Source organism: Budorcas taxicolor, chromosome 5 (assembly GCF_023091745.1).
Source record: "Budorcas taxicolor isolate Tak-1 chromosome 5, Takin1.1, whole genome shotgun sequence".
In the NCBI taxonomy this organism is placed as follows: Eukaryota; Metazoa; Chordata; class Mammalia; order Artiodactyla; family Bovidae; genus Budorcas; species Budorcas taxicolor.
Window position 1 is genome coordinate 102,922,730 of NC_068914.1, and position 8,019 is coordinate 102,930,748.

Consider the following 8,019-nt stretch of genomic DNA (forward strand, 5'->3'; position numbering starts at 1 on the left):
CACATTTGAGAGCTGGTGTCAGATTCAAATCCAGTTGTCAAATTGTGTTGAATTGGCAACCAAAGGTTGATTATGTAGTTTGGTAAAAGTCAGTGAAGTCATTCTGTGAAAATCAATGAAATGAATGAAAGTTGCTCAGTCGTGTCTGACTCTTTGCAACCCCATGGACTATACAGTCCAAGGAATTCTCTAGGCCAGAATACTGCAGTGGGTAGCCTTTCCCTTCTCCAGGGGATCTTCCCAACCCAGAGATAGAACCCAGGTCTCCTGCAGTGCAGGCGGATTCTTTACTAGCTGAGCCACAAGGGAAGCCCAATAGATATATAGAACTAGGTATATAAAACTTACAATGAAGTTTGTTTCATGTTTTATTATTTTTAAATGAGATTAGTAAAATTTATACTATAACTGTGTATTTTTTTCTGATAATTGCTTGTTAAACATCAGCACACTGTTTCTCTGAACACATGCATTGAAGGATCTGGGCTTTATTGAGCACTAGATTCCTTGAGTCATATCTACATCCACAAATGCAAAGCAAGTATTTACATCTACATAGACTCTTTCGAGGAATAACTAAAAAAATAAAAAGTTTCATAAAGAAAGAGACAAGCAGAAATGTAATGCTGGAATAACTGGAAAATTCACACCTATGATGGACAGGGAGGCCTGGCATATTGTAGTCCATGTGGTCACAAAGAGTTGGACACATCTTAGAGACTGAACAACAACAAAATGATGCCTAAAAGCCTAGTATACATCCCAGTTCTACCTGAAGCTATTGTCAAATTGAATAAAACACTTTTTACAAGCAGATGTAGTAAATGTTTTTGTTGAGACAGAAAATGTAAAGATCATATGGCTGTTTTAAACATTCATAAACATTCATACTCTCAGAAATTGGTAATTTTTTGCATTTTTATTTTTTTAATTTTTATTTTTACTTTATTTTGCTTTACAATACTGTATTATTTTTGCCATACATTGACATGAATCAGCCACGAGTGTACATGAGTTCCCAATCCTGAACCCCCCACCCACCTCCCACCCCATATCATCTCTCTGGATCATCCCCGTGCACCAGCCCCAAGCTTCCTGTATCCTGTATCGAACATAGACTGGCAATTCGTTTCTAACCTGATACTATACATGTTTCAATACCATTCTCCCAAATCATCCCACCCTCTCGCTCTCCCACAGAATCTAAAAGTCCATTCTATACATCTGTGTCTCTTTTGCTGTCTCACATAGAGGGTTATCATTACCATCTTTCTAAATTCCATATATATGTGTTAGTATACTGTATTGGTGTTTTCCGTTCTGGCTTACTTCACTCTGTATAATCGGCTCCAGTTTCATCCACCTCATTAGAACTGATTCAAATGTATTCTTTTGATCCATGAACATGGTATATTTCTCCATCTATTAGTGTCCTCTTTGATTTCTTTCATCAATGTTTTATAATTTTCTATATATAGGTCTTTAGTTTCTTTAGGTAGGTATATTCCTAAGTATTTTATTCTTGTCGTTGCAATGGTGAATTGAATTGTTTCCTTAATTTCTTTTTCTACTTTCTCATTATTAGTGTATAGGAATGCAAGCAATTTCTGTGTGTTGATTTTATATCCTGCAAATTTACTATATTCATTGATTAGCTCTAGTAATTTTCTGGTGGAGTCTTTAGGGTTTTCTATGTAGAGGATCATGTCATCTGCAAACAGTGAGAGTTTTACTTCTTCTTTTCTAATATGGATTCCTTTTATTTCTTTTTCTGCTCTGATTGCTGTGGCCAAAACTTCCAGAACTATGTTGAATAGTAGCGGAGAAAGTGGGCACCCTTGTCTTGTTCCTGACTTTAGGGGAAATGCTATCAATTTTTCACCATTGAGGATAATGTTTGCTGTGGGTTTGTCATATATAGCTTTTATTATGTTGAGGTATGTTCCTTCTATTCCTGCTTTCTGGAGAATTTTTATCATAAATGAATGCTGAATTTTTTCAAAGGCCTTCTCTGCATCTATTGAGATAATCATGTGACTTTCATTTTTCAATTTGTTAATGTGGTGAATTACATTGATTGATTTGCGGATATTGAAGAATCCTTGCATCCCTGGGATAAAGTCCACTTGGTCATGGTGTATGATCTTTTTAATGTGTTGTTGGATTCTGATTGCTAGGATTTTGTTGAGGATTTTTGCATCTATGTTCATCAGTGATATTGGCCTGTAGTTTTTTTTTTTTTTTTTTTTTTTTTTTTTTTTTTTTTTTTGCGGCATCTTTGTCAGGTTTTGGTATTAGGGTGATGGTGGCCTCATAGAATGAGTTTGGAAGTTTACCTTCCTCTGCAATTTTCTGGAAGAGTTTGAGTAGGATAGGTGTTAGCTCTTCTTGAAGTTTTTGGTAGAAATCAGCTGTGAAGCCATCTGGACCTGGGCTTTTGTTTGCTGGAAGATTTCTGATTACAGTTTCAATTTCCGTGCTTGTGATGGGTCTGTTAAGATTTTCTATTTCTTCCTGGTTCAGTTTTGGAAAGTTGTACTTTTCTAAGAATGTGTCCATTTCTTCCATGTTGTCCATTTTATTGGCATATAATTGCTGATAGTAGTCTCTTATGATCCTTTGTATTTCTGTGTTGTCTATTGTGATCTCTCCATTTTCATTTCTAATTTTATTGATTTGATTCTTCTCCCTTAATTTCTTGATGAGTCTGGCTAATGGTTTGTCAATTTTATTTATCCTTTCAAAGAACCAGCTTTTGGCTTTGTTGATGTTTGCTATGGTCTCTTTTGTTTCTTTTGCATTTATTTCTGCCCTAATTTTTAAGATTTCTTTCCTTCTACTAACTCTAGGGTTCTCCATTTCTTCCTTTTCTAGTTGCTTTAGGTGTAGAGTTAGGTTATTTATTTGACTTTTTTCTTGTGTCTTGAGGTATGCCTGTAGTGCTATGAAATTTCCTCTTAGCACTGCTTTTATAGTGTCCCACAGGTTTTGGGTTGTTCTGTTTTCATTTTCATTTGTTTCTATGCATATTTTGATTTCTTTTTTGATTTCTTCTGTGATTTGTTGTTTATTCAGAAGCGTGTTGTTCAGCCTCCATATGTTGGCATTTTTAATAGTTTTTCTCCTGTAATTGAAATCTAATCTTAATGCATTATGGTCAGAAAAGATGCTTGCAATGATTTCAATTTTTTTAAATTTATCAAGGTAAGATTTATGGCCCAGAATGTGATCTATCCTGGAGAAGGTTCCATGTGCACTTGAGAAAAAGGTGAAATTCATTGTTTTGGGGTGAAATGTCCTATAGATATCAATTAGGTCTAACTGGTCTATTGTATCATTTAAAGTTTGTGTTTCTTTGTTAATTTTCTGATTTCTTGATCTTCCATAGATGTGAGTGTGGTATTAAAGGCTCCCAATATTAATGTGTTATTTTTAATTTCCCCTTTCATTCTTGTTAGCATTTGTCTTACATATTGTGGTGCTCCTATGTTGGGTGCATATATACTTATAATTGTTATATCTTATTCTTGGATTGATCCTTTGATCATTATGTAGTGGCCTTCTTCGTCTCTTTTCACAGCCTTTGTTTTAAAGTCTATTTCATCAGATATGAGTATTGCTACTCCTGCTTTCTTTTGGTCTCCATTTGCATAGAATATCTTTTTCCAGCCCTTCACTTTCAGTCTGTATGTGTCCCTTGTTTTGAGGTGGGTCTCTTGTAGGCAGCATATATAGGGGTCTTGGTTTTGTATCCATTCAACCAGTCTTTGTCTTTTGGTTGGGGCATTCAACCCATTTACATTTATGTGCAACCCTGTTTCTATATACACTTCTTAGAAGAACTCAATTTTTAATGATGAGAAAATAAATTTAAGCATTGAGAGTTTTAATGAATATTAAGGAAAAGTGCTCTGATGGAACTTATTATATTTCTTATAAATTCCTTGTACAAGAAGATAGAAAATAAATGAGTAGATGAATACTAAAGGAAATTTTATTTTTACTAGTGTAGAGGTATAATAAGAACTTATGGAGACGATCTATGTCAAAGGATTCAATAGTGCAAATCTGTTTAAACCCACAAACTCAAGTCCACAAAATTCTGAAATAACTTATACATACATACACATATATACATATTTATATATATATGAATGTAATTATAAAAACACTGAAAAACATTTCAAGATATCATTAATATATCAGAATTTTTTCCCTTCTGCTTATTGCTTTATTTTATTTTATTTTATTTACTTTGAGATCTGGGTGAAGAAAGCATATGTTTTAATTGTCTAAAAAGTCAAAGAGATGCTCTCAGGTCTTAGGCAGAAAAGGGCAGGCCAGGATATTTCCATTGGAGTATTTGATGAGCTCTAGACTAACCATTAACAAATTAAAAGAAAATAATGGGCTATGGATCAATCATCTGTGTTGTTAGTTACAGATGATTCATGTTGAGGTACTGGTGTCTTACAGAAATATCAGTTCCATATTTGTAGTAACTTTGAAATTTAGTCCGAAAAGCATATTAAATATTAAAGTATGGACTTCACAATGAAGCTATAATTCTATGCCCCAAATAGAATGGATCAGCGTAAGTAAGTAAAGTCACTCAGTCGTGTCCAACTCTTTGTGACCCCATGGACTGCAGCCCACCAGGCTCCTCAGTCCATGGGATTCTTCTGGCAAGAATACTGAAGTGGGTTGCCATTTCCTTCTCCAGGGGATCTTCCCGCCCCAGGGATCGAACCTGGTTCTCCCGCATTGGAGGCAGACGCTTTAATCTCTGAGCCACCAGGAAAGCCAGGCCATACAGCATACATAATGTAAAAAAAATAGGAGATACAAGGATCAATAGAAACACACTAGAAGTAGGAGACTTTACATCACAAAAGCGTTATTTATTTATTTATTTATTTATTTTTTTAAGAAGCGTTGTTTTAATACTCTGTGCTGCTAAGAGTCGGACACGACTGAGCAACTTCACTTTCATTTTCACTTTCATGCTTTGGAGAAGGAAATGGCCACCACTCCAGTGTTCTTGCCTGGAGAATTTCAGGGAAGGGAGAGCCTGGCGGGCTGCCATCTATGGGGTCACACAGAGTCAGACAAGACTAAAGAGACTTTGCAGCAGCAACAGCAGCTGCTGTATTGGGAGAAATCATTTTTTGAATTACTTGATGATAACTTGTAGTTAGCTCTTGATTGATGCTCAAAGGGTAACCTCTACAGTAATTGTTAAATCTAAATTTTGGAATTTTTATTCAATGTCATTCTAGTTTATGTGACATCAGATCACTCATGATGTCATTCCAGTTTATGTGACATCAGATCACTCATGATGATCACTCATCACCCTGAAAGAAAAAATTCGGGGTATGCAAATATTAATAAGATAGCTGAATCAAGTGAGATCAAAAGAAACAGATCGAAAATAAAACCTGAAGGAAACAAAAGTTGAATATAGTAGTAGATGGAGAAATATAAGAATATTAATAATTGTCGGGGTCCAGCCCCCGTAGGATCCAGGGGAACCTGAAGGAAAAACGGCATCGGCGAATGATTTAGAGAGAGAGATAAGGAAAGAATATTATAGATGAGAAAATAGAGGAGAGAAAGAGGCTGATATTCCTTGGTTTACATAGAAAGCCAATAAAACTTTGAGACAAGAAGTTTGCCCTGTTCACGGAGGCCACAGGTGCCTTCCCGGTCTCCCAAGGGAGTGAAGACACAGAACGTCTTCCCGTTCAGGTCTTAGAAACCCGGGCAGATAAGTGAATGCAGGGAACCTCTAAGCTCTAAGAGATCAGCCTGAAAAAGAAAGTAAGGGAGAAAAAAAGAGAAAAAAGAAAAACACAGGGTGACCAAGCTTCTTCAAGCGAGGCCCATTGTTTTTATTTTTAAAAGGGTCTTTTATACTTTTACTTGTACATAGAGGGAAATGAAAGATGCAAAGTCATACAGAGTCAGCCCAAACATTACATCTGTTTTGTCTTTATCAAAACCAAGATTTTTTCTGCAAACCTTTCCCATAAACAATATTGTGTACATTATCTTTTGGCCTTGGAGGCCTGTGAACATTTTATGACCCGCTTTTGATAAAGGCTTCTCAACCAGAAAACTTATTTTCCCTTGAAATGTTTTTTCTTATATTTCTAATCTATGTCAGCCTCAAAAAGTATTAAACAGAGTTACATTCTCACGAAGCAAAGGTGCAGTGAGTTACAAGAAAGAACCAAGTAGCTCAAAAGTCTGATATGGTTAATTTCAAGGCTACACTTGTTTTTCTTACTTTCCAACTATATTAACTAATGCACTCCCAGGTGCACAGTGGATAAGAGATATGGGAACTTAGCAACAAGCATTGGCCCAATAATGAAATCCTACATTAACACTACCCTAATAACTTAACTCTTTGAAAGGATCTATGTTTTAGGCTTTCCATGCCTCTCACAGTTGGGAGGATGTAAATAATCACATGTGTAGCTGTAAGAGTCTGGATATACCTGCCAAGCAAGCTATAATGCTAACAGAGGGGTTTTGATTGGAAATATTCTTTTCATGTCCAGAAGACTTATTAGCTATAGCCTTAAGTTAATTTTCTCCAGAAAAAAGGTGGTCAGAAATAGACCCCTGTTAATGTCAAAAGAGTTGGTAAAAGTCATGAAATAGTAAAACAGACAGATTCTGGTTTGGGGGTAGATGCTCGAAAAAGCCTAGGGAGCCTGTTGAGTTCTGAAGCCTTGCTTAACAGTTCTCTTCCACATGACCTTGTCCTGGGTGAGATCTCCTGTGGTGGCTCCCAGCAAATAATTGTGTTTAAGGTTTCATTTAAAGTTCCGGTTATGCATTTCTTACAATTAAAATTTTATTTGAGAAGCATTTTTTGACCAAGATCTTAAAGAACTACTTTATCTGCTGGTTCCTTAAGGAGGAAATGAAAGAATTTAGCTTTGGGGCAACAGAGGTATGAAGCACTGCTATACCCTTAGTCGAAGCCACTCCTTCTTTGACTGAAGTTTTGACATACATGAAAATGCAACTTCCATAAGAAATGGAGAAAACAATCATGTGTGAGGAACAAGTGGAAAATGCCCTTTCCCTTTGCTCAGCAGAGGGAAACCTCAGAATTGTTTTAAGATGAATACATAGGAAAGAATCGCTAATGTTAAGGTTACCATGAGTGTGAATACTGCCAGGAAAAATGCCATGAGCTCTAGGAAGGCTGTGTCTGTGCAGGAGATCAGTAGCATGGGGAAAGAGTCACAGGTGATGTTGGAATCACAGAAATCTAATTGAAGTCCCATGATCACTGGTAGGAAGATAATGAGAAATCCAGCCAGCTGAGAACTAATGACAAGCTGGTTGCAGATTCTACTATTCATTATTGTTGTGTAATGCGGTGGCTTACAGATAGCCACATAACGCACATAGGACATGACAGTCAAAAGGAAAAATTCTGTTGAACCAAAGAGTATGAAGAAAAACACTTGAGTCATGCAAGAATTATAGGAAATGGTCATATCCCCTGTCACAATGCTGACCAGAAATCTAGGAATACAAGCTGTTGTGAATGAGATTTCCAGGAAAGAGAAATTCCTAAGGAAGAAATACATGGGTGTTTTGAGGTGTGAGTATACCAGAGTAAAGGTGATAATTGTCAAGTTTCCACTTATACTCAGTATGTATGTGCAAAATAGAAATAGTAAAACATTTAGATCTGGATCATCTGTTAATCCCAGAAGAATTAACTCCTTCACAGAGGTGTGATTTTTCATTTCTTATTAGTGACTAATCCAAGTCTATAAATGCAAAAAGAAGCAAGATTTAGTGGGTCCAGCCTTGCTTTTTTAAATTCAGTTCTGCTGGTTTAAGAAATGTGCCTCTGTGTGTGTGTGTACGTGTGCACGTGCACGAGCATGCACTTAGTCACTCAGTCATGTCCCACTCTTTTTTTTTACTATTCTTTTTTTATTCTTTAAATTTTATTTTTACTTTATTTTACTTTACAATACTGTA

The 8,019-nt window shown here is 36.0% G+C and overlaps 1 pseudogene; it reads right to left on the reverse strand.

Moving 5' to 3' along the window:
- Positions 1 to 6,906: 6,906 nt before the first annotated feature.
- On the reverse strand, positions 6,907 to 7,778 carry LOC128048642 (olfactory receptor 6C65-like; annotated as a pseudogene).
- Between the last annotated feature and the right edge of the window lie 241 nt (positions 7,779 to 8,019).